Below are 18295 nucleotides of genomic sequence, written 5' to 3'. Positions count from 1 at the left end.
GAGCATGCGCTCTTAATCACCTTGCTCTGCAGACTTCATCGGCCACACAGGTTGAAACTCAGTCAAAGTTAGATCCGGGCTCTCTTGACTTGTAGTCTGGTATGTTTTTCATCTCGCCCCTGGCCATTTCTTTGAGAGTATACAGCTGAAGCCACATAGTAGCTCAAGATCCTATCTCAAGAAAAATGTGTAATAAGGCACATCTACTTTATCAGAAGTTCAGGATATTTCATCGTATTTTCAGTTTCATTTGGGAGAACCTTGACTTTTCGCTTCCCTGGGGACTCAGCTGGTAAAGAATCCACCTGCAATGTGGCAGACCTGGGTTCGATCCCTGGGTTGGGAAGATCCCCTGGAGAAGGGAAAGGCTACCCATTCCAGTATTCTGGCCTGAAGAATTCCATGGACTGTATAGTCCATGGAGTCACAAAGAGCGGGGCATGACTGAGCAGCTTTCACTTTCACTTGATTTTTCATGGAGCCCCTGGAATGTTTTAATTAGGTATTTGGCACATCTTTTTTTTTTTTTCTATGACCTGTAGTACAAATCAGGTGTTCAAATTTGGGACCTGATATTGGACAGGGAAGCCTGGCGTGCTGCAGTCTGTGGAGTCCCAAAGAGCCAGACACAATTTAGTGACTGAACTACACATTGGTCCAATAAATATTTGTTAGATGGATGAATGAAAGTCTAGAACATCTTTTCTACTTATGAACAGGATATATTTCAGAAGGCTGTTTTCAGATATACTTATTTTTTTATAAAATATTCTTTTTTTCTTAATTAAGTTATTTATTTTAATTGTAGGACAATAACTTCACAAGACTATGGTGGCCCCTGCCACACATCAACAAGTATGCTTACTTAAGTCTGTTATGACAAAAATGGATTTAAGAAGTATTTCCCAGGAGTATTTCCTGTAAAGATGGGTATAAATCAACCAGTCTTGGAAAACTTTAAAATCAGGACAGTTTATCTTCTTTGATAATCAGTCTGTCAAACATCTTTTTCTGTATTGATTATCTTGATTTACATTGAAAATCTATTGAGGCTGTTAACCCTTCTCTTTAATGGCATCTGCAACTATTCAAGGTTATAACTTGATTGAGGTCCTCGCTTAATAAACCACGTTTTTAAATCAGCCCTCCACCTGCTCAGTACCTACTCCAGTGGAGATGTGTGGGGGTGGGAGGAAAACCATGCAGAATGCTTATATTTTAAAATCCATGATCACCTAATTGTCATTATTAATTACAAAGGAAACCGTACCTTTACAGTGGAAGACCCTGGCAGAGGTCATGTGGCCCATGATGCAGTGAACTGAAAAGGACACCTCACTTTTGTCAAAAACACAGATCTGATTTAAATTGTGAGGAGACAGACAAGCCCAAACAGAGGCATCTTCTGTGACTAGCCTTTTCGAAGGTGTCAAGGTGATGAAAGACAGATTGAAGACTTGTCCCAGATTAGAGGAGACTGAAAAAACAACTAAGTAGAATATGGGATTGTGGATTGAATCCTAGTCTAGAAAAAGAACATTCATACGACAGTTTGCTAAATTTGAAAGTTTTTCAAAATTTCAGTAGTTTAAGTCTGTAGTTTAGTGAAGGTAGATCTGTGATAACTTTCTGATATGGACACTCGTACTGTGATTAAATAAGATGTTAACATTTGGGGAAGCTGAGTGAGATGCATATGGAAATTCTTTTGAACTATTTTTGTGTCGTTTTTTGTAATTCTGAAATGACTTCAAAAATGAAAGTTTAAGAAATTAAAAGAAAAATATTTTTAAAAATATAATCCCTAGCCTTGGATATTGCTCAGCAATCATACCCTCTGTTCCTAAAGCATTCACTCTTCCAAACTCCTAGACAATTATTTGTATTAAATAGTTTTTTACAACCCTTCTACGGCTCCTTTCCCCAAATCCTTCATTGTGAAAATAGAGGCAGTGGTTAAGACTTCGCCTGGCAATCCAGTGGTTAAGACTTCGCCTTCCAATGCAGAGGGCAAGGGTTCAATCTCTGGTCTGGGAGCTAAGATCCCAAGTGCCTCTCAGCCAAAACATCAAGACATAAAGCAGAAACAATATTGGAAAGACTTTAAAAATGATCCTCAAAAAAAAAAAATCCTTTAAAAAAACGCACCATAATTGATCCTTAAAAAAAAAAAGCGATCAGAATTCCCACAGTCCCGCGTCTCAGTCCCTGTGGCCATTCACTCTGTGGATGAGTTGTCCCACTCTTAACCAAGGCCAACCCCACCATTTATCCACTGGAGCTCATCTTCTCTTATCTATTCAAGAAAATTGCTCCAACAGATCTCTCCTCTGTCTCTTGGATTATTTTTATCTTTCTCTCTGCTGGGCAATTCCTGGAATCCTAGGAACAAACTGTTATTACTCCTGTCTTAAAAAAAAAAAATCTCTTAAGCCCACTTCCCCCTTGAATAAGCTTCCGCAACATTTCTCTGCTTCCCCTTACAATAAGCCTTTTGAAATCGGTTTATAGTTGCTGTCTCCAAGTTCATCCCTCCCATTCTTTTGGAGCCGTTCTCCCATGGGACTTTATTCCCTCTCTTCCATCAAACTGCTCTCGCCTGTTTACTCACGGCCTCCATGTTTCTGGGTCCAGTGGTCAGTTGCTGTCTGTCCTCATATGACCATCAGCAGCTTTCCAGAGGTTGAATCTTCTCAACTTGAGATCTATCTTCCCTAGGCCTTAGGTCATCACAGTCATCTGATTTATCTCCTATCTCTCTTCGGATTCCTTCTTAGTATGCTTTACTGGTCCTCTTCATTTTCCTAACCTTTTATGTTGGAGTGCCCCAAAGCTCAGAACTTGATCTGTTTTCTTCTTTATCTGTATTTACCCTGTAGGTGATCTCATCCAACCTCACAGCCTTAAATACTGAATATATGCTGATGACTTCAAATTTAAACCTGCAGTGTGGACCTCCAGACGCTGTATCCAACTGCCTACTCAGCATCTCTTAATTGGATCCCCATCAGGCTTAAAGGGTCTCAAACTGAATTCTTGCTGTTCTTCCCCACCCTCTCAAACCTGCTCTTCATCCAGTCTTCCCCATGTCTGTTAATGCCAGCTCCATCCTTCTGATGACACAGGCAAGAGCCCTTGGAGTCATCACTGACTCTTCATTTTCTCATGTGCTGCAGAGCAGGTCAGCAAATCCTTTCAGCGCTGATGTCAAAATCTACACAGAATCTGATGCCTTCTTGCCATCTCCGCTGCCAAGACCTTAGTCCAAACCACTGTTGTCTCTCACCTAGATTATTGCAACAGCTCCCAGCTGGTCTCACTGACCCTGCTTTTGCTCTCTTTTAGTTCAATCAAGACAGCAGTCCAAAGGATTCTTTGAAAACATGTCAGGGATTTCCCTGGCAGTCCAGTGGTTAGGACTCCATGCTTCCATTGCATGGAACTTAGGTTTGATCCGTGGTTGGGGAACTAAGATCCTGCAAGCTGTTTGACGTGGCCAAAAAACAAAAAGAAGTAAAAATAAAACATATGTCAAATCCTGTAACTCCTTTTATTAGACCGCCTTCCCTGGAGTGACTTCCTGCAGGGAAAAAGCCAATTCTGGTAAAAAGCCAACCCTTTGTGTGATCAGGCCTCTCTGACCTCAACTGCTACTGCTCTGGCCCTTCCTAGTTCTTGGCTTCATCGTGTTGTTATTAAGAGTGACGCATGCGCCTTTCCCTCGGGGCATTTGCGCTTGTTCCTTCTGCCTGGACTTTTCTTGCCCTACCTCAAGTCTTGGTCCACTTCTGCTCCCTCGCCGTCAGCCCTCACCTCCCTCATGTGTCTATGCAAATGTCACTTTCTCAGTGAGGCCGTTCCTGTCCCCTTATTTGGAATCTTAAATCCACTTCACCCTTCTCTCTGCAGAAGGATGCACACATTCTACGCACAAACTTCTATTCTCTTTCCCTGACTCAATTTTTTTCTCCCTAAAACGTATCACGTATCATCTAATATAGAATAAACCAGTGTATCTTGTATTAATATATTATCTGCCTCAACTGGAATGCCAACTTGAAAAGGTCAGGAACTTTTTGTTTGATTCATGCAGTATAGTATCTCCAGTGTCTCTGATGGTACTTGGCACATAGTACTTGCTCAATAAATATTTGTCAAATGAATGGATGGATGCATGAATCTGTGCTAGAACCTTAACACAAGCTTTAGTGAAACAGGCCTTGAACCAATGGACTTACCCATACTTTGCCACAACTTTCAGCAGTCATTTGCCGTGGAATGTTATTACTCAAAATACTTAGCTTTCATCCTCTGAATTAATATTAGATATACGATATTTATCACACTAAAGACTTTCCCCTAGATTCTAGCAGATGATGATGGTGGTGATAATTAAAACATAGGTCAATCCTGTTTCAACATTTTGCATGATTTGCTATCAACCTTTTAGTATCATTTTTACTATCAGCCTTCATCCAGTATGTACACCAGTAATGGTCATTATTTTTTCATCTTTCTAAAGTTTAAAATTTTTCTCTTTTTTCATTTCAATTATAGCTGTATGCCTCTTCCTTTGGGTCATTTTAGCATTCTTGTGTGTCTTGCACTGATTTCCAGCACTAAGATGAATCATGTTTCTAAACCTGTGATGAGTTCCGTGTTTCCGTGCAAACACAGCAAAGTTGCCATAGACCAGCAGCTGTAAATTGATGACCTCTGGATGAATCACAGATTAACCAAGATGACATTTAAGTTTTTTAAAATCCATTGCTGATATTTAAAAAACATCAGGTGGTTTCCCGGAAGAATCCAGATTATTGATTTCTCTTGAACAATTTTCATTCCTTCTACTATCTTGGATAAGACATACATTTTCCAGAGTGTGTCGGCCCCTGCCACTTACACTTGGCACCTTTAGCTCAGTTTAGTTACCTCTCTGATCTGGGGAGGTATTTGAGAATGACTCAAATCACACACAGGAAAATGGCTTAGAGATTGGAACAATCCTGTGTGCTCACTGATGCCTGCTGCTGCCATCTTGCTAGAGTAAGCGGAGTTGGTACACTTCCTCTGAAGTTTGCTTCCTCTCTCTGAATACTTACAAAATGAAAATTTATAAATTCAGTAGCTTCAGTGAATCTACCCCACCCCCTGAAATAGTTTTGGAGAAGTTCATTCTTCCAGGGCCTGTTTTTGTTTTTATTCTTAATTTTAAAAATATATATTTTTTCATCTTTTTAAAGATTTTTTGTGTGTGTGAACCATTTTTAAAGTCTTTGTTGAATTTGTTTCAATATTGCTTCTGTTTCATGTTTTGGGTTTTTGGCCGAGGCATGTGGGGTCTTAGCTCCTCGACCAGGGATCGAACCTGTAACCCCTGCATTGGAGGGCAAAGTCTTAACCGCTGAACCGCCAGGGAAGTTCCTGTTTATCTTTCATTTATCCTTCATTTCTCTTGATTTACATGGGAAGGAGCAATGTGATGAGAAAGATGAGGTGACAAAGGATTCTTCTCCGTCTCATGTTCTTATTCCTCTTACTGGTTATAAAGGACTAGGAGGCCTCTGTTCTCCTTGAGAGTCCCTTGGAGAGGAAGGAGAACAGAGGCCTCCTAGTCATTTCTAAAGGAATTCAACCCTGAATATTCACTGGAAGCACTGATGCTGAAGTTGAAGCTTTAATATTTTGGCCACCTGATGCAAAGAGCTGACTCATTGGAAAAGACCCTGATGCTGGGAAAAATTGAGCACAGGCGGAGAAGGGGGCGACAGAGGATGAGATGGTTGGATGGCATCACCAACTCAATGGACATGAGTTTGAGCAAACTCCAGGAGGTGGTGAAGGACAGGGAAGCCTGACGTGCTTCTGTCTGTGGAGTCTCAAAGAGTCGGACACGACTGAGTGACTGAACAACAACAAGGAAGCCTCTGTAAGGCCCCAAACCTCACTGTAGCAACCAACACAGCCCTCTGGAGTGGTAGCAGGAACCACACAACTACTCAGGTTTAAATGTGTAACCACTGGGGCATATATTTGTCCCATTTTCTGACTAGTTCATCTAAAAGAAGTTTATCCACTTACTGGTTACCACACCCTCAGCCTTCATCCATAAGAAATACAAGGGACTTCCCTGGTGGTCCAGTGGTTAAGAATCCACTTTCCAATGCAGGGGATATGAGTTCGATCCCTGGTCTTGGAACTAAGATGCTGCATACCGCAGGGCAACCAAGCCTGTGCACCGCAACTGGAGAGCCTGCACAGTGCAAGTAGGGAAAGCCCACGTGCCACAGTGAAGACCTAGCGTAGTCAAAAAATAAAAAGAAGTACGTGACCAAAAGACAATAGAGATGTCACTGAGGTTCAATCCTGATTGCTTTGGGTTGGAAGCAAAGAGGCAGGGTATAAACCATCATGGACTAGACTATGAACTCCACAAGAGCAGTGTGTCCATCTTCAGCACCACTGACCTTTCAGTGTCCGGCTGAGTGCCTTGCAGTAAGGAGGATGAGTGAGGAAAATAGTGGGTGAATTTGTTGGGATCAGTGCGGCAGAAGCACGTTTTCAGACTTGCTGAGCACTTCCAGGGACTTGCTGATGGAAGCAGGGCTTACACATTGGTGTAAATGAAAATGGACTTTTAATATTCCTATTTGGTTCAAGAGACTTCATGTTCAGCTGTCATTTCCATTCCCTGAGTACAGTTCTTCTCAAAATGGACAGAATTTAAAGTGTGCATGCCTTCTCTCTTATTGATACTTAACCTTTACTGGATACAGAAAAATAAAATGTAGTCCTTTATTATCGTATCTAATCTATAAAGTAATAGAAATAACAAAATAGCCTTATTTAAATATAGTCCTGTACATGCCAAAAAATTGAGCAAATTGGCTCTTTTCTCCCTCTCTTTTTAAAAACTTTATTTTTAATGAAGGATAATTGCTTTACAATATTGTGTTGGTTTCTGCCACACATCAACATGAATCAGTCGTAGGCATACATATGTCCCCTCCCTCTGTAGCCTCCCTCCCACCTCCCAGCCCATCCCACCCCTCTAGGTTGTCCCAGAGCCCGGGTTTGAGTTCCCTGAGTCATACAGCAAATCCCCACTGGCGATCTGTTTTGCGTATAGCAGTGTATCTATTTCCATGCAGCTCTCTCCGTTTGCCCCACCGTGTCCTTCCCCAGCTGTGTCCACAAGTCGGTTCTCTATGTCTGCATCTCCATTGCTGCCCTGCCAATAGGTTCCACAGTACCGTCTTTCTAGATTCTCCCACTTAATGTTAAGATGTCAGTCCTGGAGCTTCTGCTCATGTACTTCTAAGTGCTTTTTCCTGCAGGAAGGTGGACGCCATCTCATGGTTTTCGTTAGCTCTATGGTGATGAAGCTCCAGTCTGTATCTTCTGCCTTCACCCAGCCTCACTCTCCAGTTACGTAGCTTGCATTTTGCACGGGTGAGCTCCGCTGAGCGTTTTCAGTGTGGCCCTAATCTCCTTCTGGCCCAGTGGATTTCATCTCCTTGTGGCCCAGTGGATTTCACCCTTGCCTTCCCTGAATGCCACATGTCTATCCAAGAGATCCCTCTTCCCTGAATTCCTTAGCTGACTGACCTCAAAGTCATCCTTGAGTCACCTTCTCATGTATCTTCTGGAGGTAGTCAGCCTCAGAAATATCTCTTGCTTCCGTGCCCACTGCTACCATCCAGGCCGGGCAGTTGTTGCCTCATACCTTATCCACAGCCCTGTTTTTCTCATTCTTCCTGTTTCCAATCACTTCCCATCTGTTCCTTTTGTCTGCCACCAGACTAATCTAAAATCTTCTATTTCATGGTTTTACTTTCTACCACACAAGTTTCCTAAGATTCTCTTTACCTCAGTGATTTGTTTTGTGTCTTCCTTGTCATATCGTTGTACACAATAAACACTTGCTTGATGAGTGAGTGATTGAAATCTGGAAACTGTGTCGTATGAGTTCACTGACGGAGAAGGCGATGGTACCCCACTCCAGTACTCTTGCCTGGAGAATCCCAGGGACGGAGGAGCCTGGTGGGCTGCAGTCCATGGGGTCATGAAGAGTTGGACACGACTGAGCGACTTCACTTTCACTTTTCACTTTCATGCATTGGAGAAGGAAATGGCAACCCACTCCAGTGTTCTTGCTGGAGAATCCCAGGGACGGGGGAGCCTGGTGGGCTGCTGTCTATGGGGTCGCACAGAGTTGGACACGACTTAGCAGCAGCAGCAGCATGCTGACTTTCCTTTGGCCTGGAATGTAGAGAATTAGTGGCTGATTCATACCTCTCTTTAAAGAATGGAGAACTTGACTAGAAATATTTTCCTGTTACAGTGCAGATAAACAGAAAGCACAAAGACTTTTCATCTGGGCCTCAGTTTCTTTACTTTAGAATAGAGTAAGGACTTCCCTGGTGGTCCAGTGGTTAAGACTCTGTGCTCCCAATGCAGGGGCCCAGGTTCAATCCCTGGTCAAGGCACTAGATCCCACAAGCCTACAACTAGAGATCCTGGCAAGTGGCAACAGCGATCCTGCTTGCCGCAGCTAAGGCCTGGCACAGCCAAATAAAAAAACAATAAATAGATAAAATAAAGTAAAGGCCACTTGGGTTTGTTGAAAGTATTCAATAAGATGTGTTATGGTACCCAGCACAGAGCAAGAGTAGATGCAAAATCAATTCCAGTTGAATTTGAGTTTTAAAGATTGATTGAATGAATTTGAATCAATATAGTGAAATATTTCATTATTTTCATATAAATAACAAGTTATGAATTCAGAGTCAAGTAAAATTTGGCACTAACAAGGACCACAGTTAGTGTGTGTCAACTGATTTAATTTTTGAAGTTCCCCTATGATATAGGTGGTATTTTTCTCCAATGTACATATAAGTTCAGCCAAGGAAAGAGGAAATGCCTGACTCAAGATCTGCTAGTGTACCCTGGAATCAGGATTTGTCTCTAAAATTTTAAATTTCAGTCCTTTTGCTTTTCCTGTCTACCGTCCTCAAATATTTTTCTTGTGTGTTTTAAAATTTTGATTATTTTTTGGTTTGCATTGATAAAAGGCTCTGGCTTTCTATCTGAATACTTGCTTCACACTTTTTCTTTTATTGTTTTCTATGTGCATGCTCAGGCACTCAGTCATGTCCGACTCTTTGCGGTCCCGTGAACTGTAGCCCGCCAGGCTCCCCTGTCCAGGGGATTTTCCAGGCAAGAATACTGGAATGGGTTGCCATTCCCTACTTCAGATTGTTTTGTTGGTGCTTATTTAAACATTCTTGTCCTTGTATTTCTATTCTTGGTGGTTGGGAACATCTCAAACATGGTCTCAGCTGCAGTAGCAGCATACCTGTTTACAAAAGTTGAAAAAATATTGTATTTCCTGCATGAGAAGTTGAACTTAGGTAGCATACGTTTCAGCCTGCATCCGTTTTAATGACTCTGTTGGTGCCAACGGGTTATTAAATGTCAGTGAGTATCTAGGGCATTGTTATAAACTAAAGATGCACAGACCTTCTGCTTTTGAAATGGTCATAGCCCACGTAGTGTGCTGGATTCAACTTTTTAATAGTTAGAAACATTGCAGAGATAATATTTTTATGTACTTAACATTTTGTGAAAATAAAATTTGCAGCTATGAGCAGCCTCTTCCTTTTATAATCTACCTGGCGATAAGAGCTCTCATCATCTTTCACTGAACTGTTGTCAAAAAGGGATAGTAAAATTAGTATTAAACAGGTGTAAGAGTCAGTCTTTATATGGCAGCTGCATATATAAATTCTGTGGAAGTACTGTCATGCTTAGAGAGTATAAAGTTTAGAGGTATATTTGAAACATCTAATTACTTTTGCTCTCTGATTTAACTTTGAAATGCCATACTGTTTATAGAATCGACCTACCTTCTCACTGAACCGATATTTATTGTATTTTTGCTATGAGCAATGAATCATGTTAGGTGCTAGGAGAAGGTGCAATTCCTGTCCTCTGGAAGCTGACGTTTCAGTTGGGAGAGGCACGTAACATCCTCTGCACTATCTGTCTATGCTGGTCCCTCTTTCTGAAATGCCCTTTGTCACTCTCTTTCCGCTCCTTTGCCTGGCCAGCGTCTGTGCACTTTGGCAAGTTCAGCTCCACATCTTCTAAGAGGCCTTCCTGCCTGCTTCTCTATTCCCATGCCACTGGTACCCCGGGCGTGTCTCTGTCACAGTGTTTGTCACGGGGGATGATAATTGTCAGTGTGTTTGGTAACCTCCCAGATTGTTAACTCCTCCAGTTTGTGAGACTGAGTCTTTCGATCTTATTTTCTGAGGGCTTGGCACATAGAAATTTCCTAATAACAGCTGGGAGGCTTCCCAGGTGGCACAGTGGTAAAAGAATCTGCTTGCTAAGCAAGAGATGTGGGTTCAATCCCTGAGTCAGGAAGATCCCCTGGAGTAGGAAATGGCAACCCACTCCAGTGTTCTTGCCGGAAGAATCCTATGGACAGAGGAGCCTGACAGGTCACAGCGCATGGGATCACAAAGAATCAGACACAACTATGCATCTGAGCACAGCATAGCACACCACCACAAGAACAACAACAAAAGAGCTTGAGGAACCAGCAAAGATGCTGCAAACACAGAGAGTCATAGAGATTAACTGACAAAGGTAGTATGCTGTCAGTATAAAGAATGGGTTATAAACAAACAATATAGATTTTAGGAAGGGAAGAAAGAATAGATTGATGGTCAAGGAAGGGTTCTTGGATCGGGGGTCACTTCATGAGCGTGTGGCCCATGCCACACTGGGCCCTGTGCTCAGAAGGGCTCCATGCTCTGCTGTCAGGGTCTGAAAATTCTTAATCATTTTTGAACAGAAAGACCATGTTTTCACTTTGCACTGGGGTTCATAAATTATGTAGCCAGTCTTATTGTTGATTCTAGGAGAATGACTGAGATTTATAGATAGGAGGTGGGGAGACCAGGCAGGAAGAGGGCACGGGAGTCTGACACATGAAGTGAGAGGTGTGCCAGGCATGTCAGAGGGTTGACAGACCAGTTGAAGAGCACCAGAGGGTTTATGGTATTAGTATGAGGCTTGAAAGATGGATGGAGGCTGAGTTTGGACACTGTCCTGGAAGTGATGAGTGCTGTCAGCTGATTCACAAGCAGGACAGTGTTGGGAGGACAGTGTAGCTTTATGAAAAGTAATGCAGTGAGTGGTGAGAGGCAGGGTGGGTTAAGGAGCAGCCAGGCAGGAAATTGTGAATCGGGAAGCTGATGCAAGGCCCAAGGGTTATGGTAGTAAGGGCTTAAATAAGGTAGAAGAGGCAGAGAGCACAAGATTGGAGAAGGCAATGGCACCCCACTCCAGTACTCTTGCCTGGAAAATCCCATGGACGGAGGAGCCTGATAGGCTGCAGTCCATGGAGTCTCGAAGACTCGGACACGACTGAGCGACTTCACTTTCACTTTTCACTTTCATGCATTGGAGAAGGAAATGGCAACCCACTCCAGTGTTCTTGCCTGGAGAATCCCAGGGACGAGGGAGCCTGGTGGGCTGCCATCTATGGGGTCACACAGAGTCGGACACAACTGAAGCAACTTAGCAGCAGCGGTAGCAGCAGCATGAGGGAAAAAGGGGCTTCCCTGGTGGCTCAGCAGTTAAAGAATCTGCCTACAATGCAGGAAATGTAAGTTCGATCCCTAGGTCAGGAAGATCCCCTGGAGGCAGGCGTGGCAACCTACTCCAGTGTTCTTGCCTGGAGAATCCCACGGACTGAGGGAGTAGGACATGACTGAAGTGAATGAGCATGCACGAACGCTTGAGAGAAAAATAGATGCAATTTTGACCACGTGTGAGAATGAGAAAAAAATATGGTTCGAGAATACTCTGGTCTGTCCTGGGCTAACGGTAGACCACTGGCTGGACTGAGGTTAGGGATGGGGTATGGATGAGCTTTTTTGTCAGAAGAACTATGAGTTCAGTTTTAGGTATTTGAGGTGACAGCAGGATTTCAAAATGGAATTATTCATTTTGCAATTACATATAAATAATCATTCATGGAGAAGAGAGTTTGCAAAAATAAAAAATGGGTAACAGGATCAAATATTGCAAGGCCATTAAGACTGAGTCAAGTCCTTCAGATCAGTTTTAGAAGAGCTAGACCTATAAAACCTTTGAGAAAATTGAGGAAATAAGGTAGCATTTCCTAAATTCAGAATCCTCTTTTCCAAATGCACTCCTCCTGAATTCCTGTCTTGTGTGTGTGTGTGTGTGTGTGTGTGTGTGTGTGTGTGTGTGCGCCTGCCTAGCTGCTCAGTTTTGTCTGACCCTTTGTGACCCCATGGACTATAGCCCACCAGGCTCCTCTGTCCATGGGATTCTCCAGGTAAGAATACTGGAGTGGATTGCCATTTCCTTCTCCAGGGGATCTTCCTGACTCAGAGAGTGTACCCTCGTCTGCAAATTCTTTATCACTGCGCCACCTCCTGACTCATTGAACGGTACCATTCTCCACACCCAGGTTCCCATCCAGAAATGGGGGCATCCTTGATCCCTCCTACCCCTTATTTACTCTCATCCTATATGTCCACTCAGTCCTTTCTTGTCCTTTCATCTGAACACATGTCCCTTGAATCTACCCACCGCTTGTCATCACCTTATACTGTGTGGAAGCAAGCCACCTGCAGTGGTCTGATCTTTATCCTCCTTTCCCCGACTCCAGCCCTCAACATCTCCTTCTTCTCATTGGAGGTACCGTTATTTGTCTGAAATACAGGTCTGACTGTGACACTTTCTAAGACCCTTATGAATTGTGTCCCCCCAACTGCCACTGCCCAACACACACACACACACACACATACACACACACACACACACACACAGGATGTTGAAGTTCTAATCCCCAATGCCCATGAATGTCACTTTTATTTAGCAATAAGCCGTTTGCAGATGATCACGTTAATATGAGGTCATCGGAGTGGGCCCTCAGCCAGTATGACTGTCTCCTCATAAAAAGGGGAAATTCAGACACGGCTGGCATGTGGGTGATGCCTCTGCAAACCAAAGCAACCAAAGGCTGCCAGCAGCCAGCAGAAGCTGGGAGAGGGGCATGGAACGGATGGTCCCTCACAGCCCTCAGGAGGAACCAGCCTTGCTGCCATCTTGACACACCACCATCTGGTCTCTGCTACACTGTCCAGCCTTTCCTCTTTCTTTGCACCCTCACCCACCCCCACCCCTAGCTGCCTTGCATTTTTTTTTAATATAAATGACGTAAAATTTTTTATATATATATATATTTTTTTGCTGCACCAAGATCTTAGTTGCGAGATATTTCGTTGCGCCACGTGAACTCTTAGTTGCCGCCTATGGAATCTAGTTCCCCAACCAGGGATTGGATCTGGGCCCCCTGCATTGGGAGAGCAGAGTCTTAGCCACTAGACCACCAGGGAAGTCCCTGCCTTGCACTCGTCACTGCAGGAATGCTCAGCTGTGTCAGGTTCTAGATGTTCCTTGCTTTCTGTCACCTACGACCTTCTGCACATGCCAGCCCCTGTGGTCAGAGTACATTTCTGCCTCTCCTTTCCATCTCATCCTTGAAAGCTCAGCTTAGCCCTCTTCACTTTATTTATTCAACAAATACTTTAGAAATGCCAGGTGTCGTGTTTAGAGGTTAACAAGACAAACCCAGCCCTTGGCCTCATGGGATTCCCAGTCTAGTAGGAGAGACCAATATCAAATGAGGCAACATCAGCAGGATGTTGAAGGCGTTAAATTGATGGATTGTGGAAAGTGCCTGAGCACACATGCCAAAGTTGGACCCCAAGCTTGTAAAGAGAGAGAACACGAAGGAATTCAAAGCCTACTGTAGACTCTCACAAAGCTCAGGCCTCTGAGGTGACATGTGTCTTTGAAGGCAGGGGTGCAGGAAAGAGCTGTCAGACAGGAGGGCTGGTAGAAAGCTTATATAAGGATCACCAAGACACTCCTCACCCCATCCTGACCCCTACCTTGCATTTAAAAAAGGGAGATTCAAATAAAGAGCTTTGGGTTATTTTTAAAAATGATAAAAGAAATAAAATGTTCAATAGGAGTTTTTGAAGAAAAGGTTAAAAAACTTCCCTGACTGTAGAACAGAAAAAACCAAGGGGGCAGAAAATTAGAAGATCAGTTCAGGAAGCCCAACACTGAAATAAAACTGATCCCAAGGAAAAAGAACATCAAAAAAGTAAGGAAAGAAGAGAGAAAGAGGGAGAGAAAAACTTCCCAGAACTGAAATACTTGAATTTCCAAATTAAGAGACCACTGAGTCCCTAGCACAGTGGATGGAAATGGACCCACTTTAAGACATAGCATAAAGTCCTGCAATGTCAGGCATATAGTAAAACCCTTAAATATTTCCAGAAAGAAAGAAAAAATGATATACAAGTGTCATGTCCTTGTGGGTATGGTCCCAAGCCAGGGCCATATGTTGGCAGACCTCTCAACAGCCAGCACTGGAACAGTTTCTTCGTAATTTTGAAAGAAAATGATTGTGTGGACTTCCAAGAACGAAGGTAGATTGAGTATGTTTTCAGCTATAAAACATCTCAGGAAGTTTCTGTCCCATGCAGTCTTCTTTGGGAATCTAACTAAAGGATGTGCTAATGAAGAAAAGGAAGTAGACCAAGAAAGTGGAAAGTCTGTGGTCCAGAAGCAGATGATCCAATGCAGAGGAAGAAGGGGATTCCCAGGATGATGGTGAATGGAAGTTTCTAGATGGCAGCTGGACAGCAGGACCAGAGAGCAAAACAGAAGACTCTCGGAAGGACCTCTCCAGGAGGAAAAAAAAGAGCACTGGATCCATTGTTTGGATTTTTGGTTTTTCATATTGTGTTTTAGTTCTGTTGGAGAGAGTTTGGTATAGAATTAATAATGGGCACACAGAAGCCAAATAGATGGAAAAGAAAAGATACAAGAAAGGAAGTGTAAACATTTTTCTCTACGGAACTCAGCTCTGAATATTTACATAGGCGTTGTGAAAACTGCGCGTTGGTTTGAAGAGTGTCATAGCCTTTAATATCTTGTTGTAGAGAATGCTGGGAAGGCTGATGTGTACACAGTGTGAGGGATAAATCTTCACCTCCCAAGTAAGAAGTTAAAAAAATATATTGAACCTGAACAAGCAAGGCATAGTATAAGCAAAGCGTCAAGAAATATGACGTGGCAGAGAGATGGCCAAACTGTTGAAAATAATTGTTTCGGTGGAATGGGTGTCAGAGGTAGAGAAGTGTGTCAGGAGACCAGTGTTTCATTATAAACCAGGAGGTAATATTTGACTTCTAAAACTATGCACATGTATTATTTTATTAAAAAATTGAAACTAATATCTACACAAAAGACATGTACACAAATGTCCATAGCAACGTTATTCAGAATATCTAAAACATGGAAGAAATTCAAATGTCTATCAGTTAATGAATGAATAAATAAAATGTGATATCTCCTTATGGGCTTCTGTGGTAGCTCAGATGGTAAAGAATCCACCTGCGATGCAGGAGACCCAGATTCAATCACAGAGGAGCCTGGTGGGCTACATACAGCCCATGGGGTTTCGAGGAGTCAGACACGACTGAACGACTGGCACAACATGTCCATACAGTGGGTATTATTCTCCTGTAGGAAGGAATGAAGTGCCCATGCAAATATGCTGCTAAGTCACTTCAGTTGTGTCTGACTCTGTGTGACCCCATAGACGGCAGGCCACCAGGCTCCCCCGTCCCTGGGATTCTCCAGGCAAGAACATTGGAGTGGGTTGCCATTTCCTTCTCCAATGCATGAAAGTGAAAAGTGAAAGTGAAGTCACTCAGTCGTGTCCGACTCCTAGCGACCCCATGGACTGCAGCCCACCAGGCCCCTCCGTCCATGGGATTTTCCAGGCAGGAGTACTGGAGTGGGGTGCCATTGCCTTCTCCATACAAATATGGATGAACCTTAAAAATATTCTAAGTAACAGTGTCAGACTATTTTTGGGGGCTCCAAAATCACTGCAGATGGTGACTACAGCCATGAAATTAAAAGACGCTTACTCCTTGGAAGGAAAGTTATGACCAACCTAGATAGCATATTCAAAAGCAGAGACATTACTTTGCCAACAAAGGTTCGTCTAGTCAAGGCTATGGTTTTTCCTGTGGTCATGTATGGATGTGAGAGTTGGACTGTGAAGAAGGCTGAGCAATGAAGAATTGGTGCTTTTGAACTGTGGTGTTGGAGAAGACTCTTGAGAATCCCTTGGACTGCAAGGAGCTCCAACCAGTCCATTCTGAAGGAGATCAGCCCTGGGTGTTCTTTGGAAGGAATGATGCTAAAGCTGAAACTCCAATACTTTGGCCACCTCATGCGAATAGTTGAGTCATTGGAAAAGACTCTGATGCTGGGAGGGATTGGGAGCAGGAGGAGAAGGGGACGACAGAGGATGAGATGGCTGGATGGCATCACTGACTCGATAGATATGAGTCTGAGTGAACTCCAGGAGTTGGTGATGGACAGGGAGGCCTGGCGTGCTGCAATTCATGGGGTCGCAAAGAGTCGGACACGACTGAGCGACTGATCTGATCTGATCTGATCTGCTAAGTAAAAGAAGCAAGTCACTAAAGACCACATGTTGTATGATTCCATTCATATAATATGTCCATAACAGAGAAATCTGTTGGTGCAAATAATAGCTGGCAGTTTGGGAGGTGGGGTTAAATGGGGAGTAACTGCTGATGGTACAAGGTGTCGTTTGGGGGTGATGAAAATGTTCTGGAAGCACATAGTGTGATGTTGCCCAACTCTGTCAGTATACTAAAAACACCTGAATTTCACTTTTAAAAGATGAGTTTTATGGCATGTGAATCATATCTCGAAAGAGCCATTATTAAAAAAGAAGAATTAGGTTGCCTGAGGATAGAGTTGGAAAATAATATTTTTACTGAATAATTTATTGCATCTTTTACATTTTGAGCCCCGTGAAGATCTTATTAATCAAAAAAGTAATTTTTAAATTTAAATGAATAGTATTTAAAATGTGATGAAAGAGAGTATCCTAATCAACACTCATGTATTCAACACCTACTTTTGCCAAGTCTCAACGTTTTACTGTGGACATAGTTGGATTCTTCTGCCTGCCTTCCCACTGTCTCCCTAACTTGCCAGAGGTAACTATGTTCTTGAACTGCTATCTATTATTACTTAGACATGTTTTTATTATGAACACCCACATATATAGAGACATCCAGAAACCACACTATAATAGTTCTTTAAAATGTATAGATTATATTGGTATTATTCTGCAATTTTGCTTTCCACCACCTTTATATTTTTAAGATTTTCTCTTGCTTTGGCAATCTAGTTCTACTTTACTCATTTTCCCTGCTAGACACTATGCTGCTGCTGCTGCTGCTAAGTCTCCTCAGTCGTGTCCGAGTCTGTGCGACCCAATAGACGGCAGCCCACCAGGCTCCCCCGTCCCTGGGATTCTCCAGGCAAGAACACTGGAGTGGGGTGCCATTGCCTTCTCCACTATACTGAACCACAATTTATTCACTCCCCTGTTACTTTCATATTTTTGCTGTTAAGCAAAAGTGCAGTAAACATTCATTCACTACTTCATCTCATTCCATAACTGAGCCACTAAAGACCTGCCTGTAATTAAGCTTATGTTATAAACTTAATTACAATAAAGGACAGGAATGGTATGTACCTAAAGGAAGCAGAAGATATTAAGAAGAGGTGGCAAGAATACACAGAAGAACTGTACAAAAAGATCTTCATGACCCAGATAATCACGAAGGTGTGTTCACTCACACTCACCTAGAGCCGGACATCCTGGAACGTGAAGTCAGATGGGCCTTAGGAAGCATCACTACAAACAAAGCTAGTGGAGGTGATGGAATTCCAGTTGAGCTATTTCAAATCCTAAAAGATGACTCTGTGAAAGTGCTGCACTCAATATGTCAGCAAATTTGGAAAACTCAGCAGTCACCACAGGACTGGAAAAGGTCAATTTTCATTCCAATCCCAAAGAAAGACAATGCCAAAGAATGCTCAAACTAACCACACAATTGCACTCATCTCACACACTAGTAAAGTAATGCTCAAAATTCTCCAAGCCAGGCTTCAGCAATACGCGAACCATGAACTTCCAGATGTTCAAGCTGGTTTTAGAAAACGCAGAGGAACCAGAGATCAAATTGCCAACATCTGCTGGATCATAGAAAAAGCAAGAGAGTTCCAGAAAAACATCTATTTCTGCTTTATTGACTATGACAAAGCCTTGGAC

The 18295-nt window shown here is 42.8% G+C and overlaps 1 protein-coding gene and 1 non-coding gene across 3 annotated transcripts in view; both read left to right on the top strand.

The window, feature by feature from the left end:
* LCP1 (lymphocyte cytosolic protein 1) overlaps nt 1-18295 on the top strand; it is a 104993-nt gene that overhangs the window by 12365 nt on the left and 74333 nt on the right. The gene's annotated exons all lie outside the window — the stretch shown is intronic.
* On the top strand, nt 8418-8489 carry TRNAG-CCC (transfer RNA glycine (anticodon CCC)). The gene has a single exon. It is a non-coding gene; the product is annotated as a tRNA-Gly (tRNA).

The sequence above is a fragment of the Bos taurus genome, chromosome 12, assembly GCF_002263795.3.
Source record: "Bos taurus isolate L1 Dominette 01449 registration number 42190680 breed Hereford chromosome 12, ARS-UCD2.0, whole genome shotgun sequence".
Taxonomy (NCBI): domain Eukaryota; kingdom Metazoa; phylum Chordata; class Mammalia; order Artiodactyla; family Bovidae; genus Bos; species Bos taurus.
This window is presented reverse-complemented; position numbering and strand designations above follow the sequence as displayed.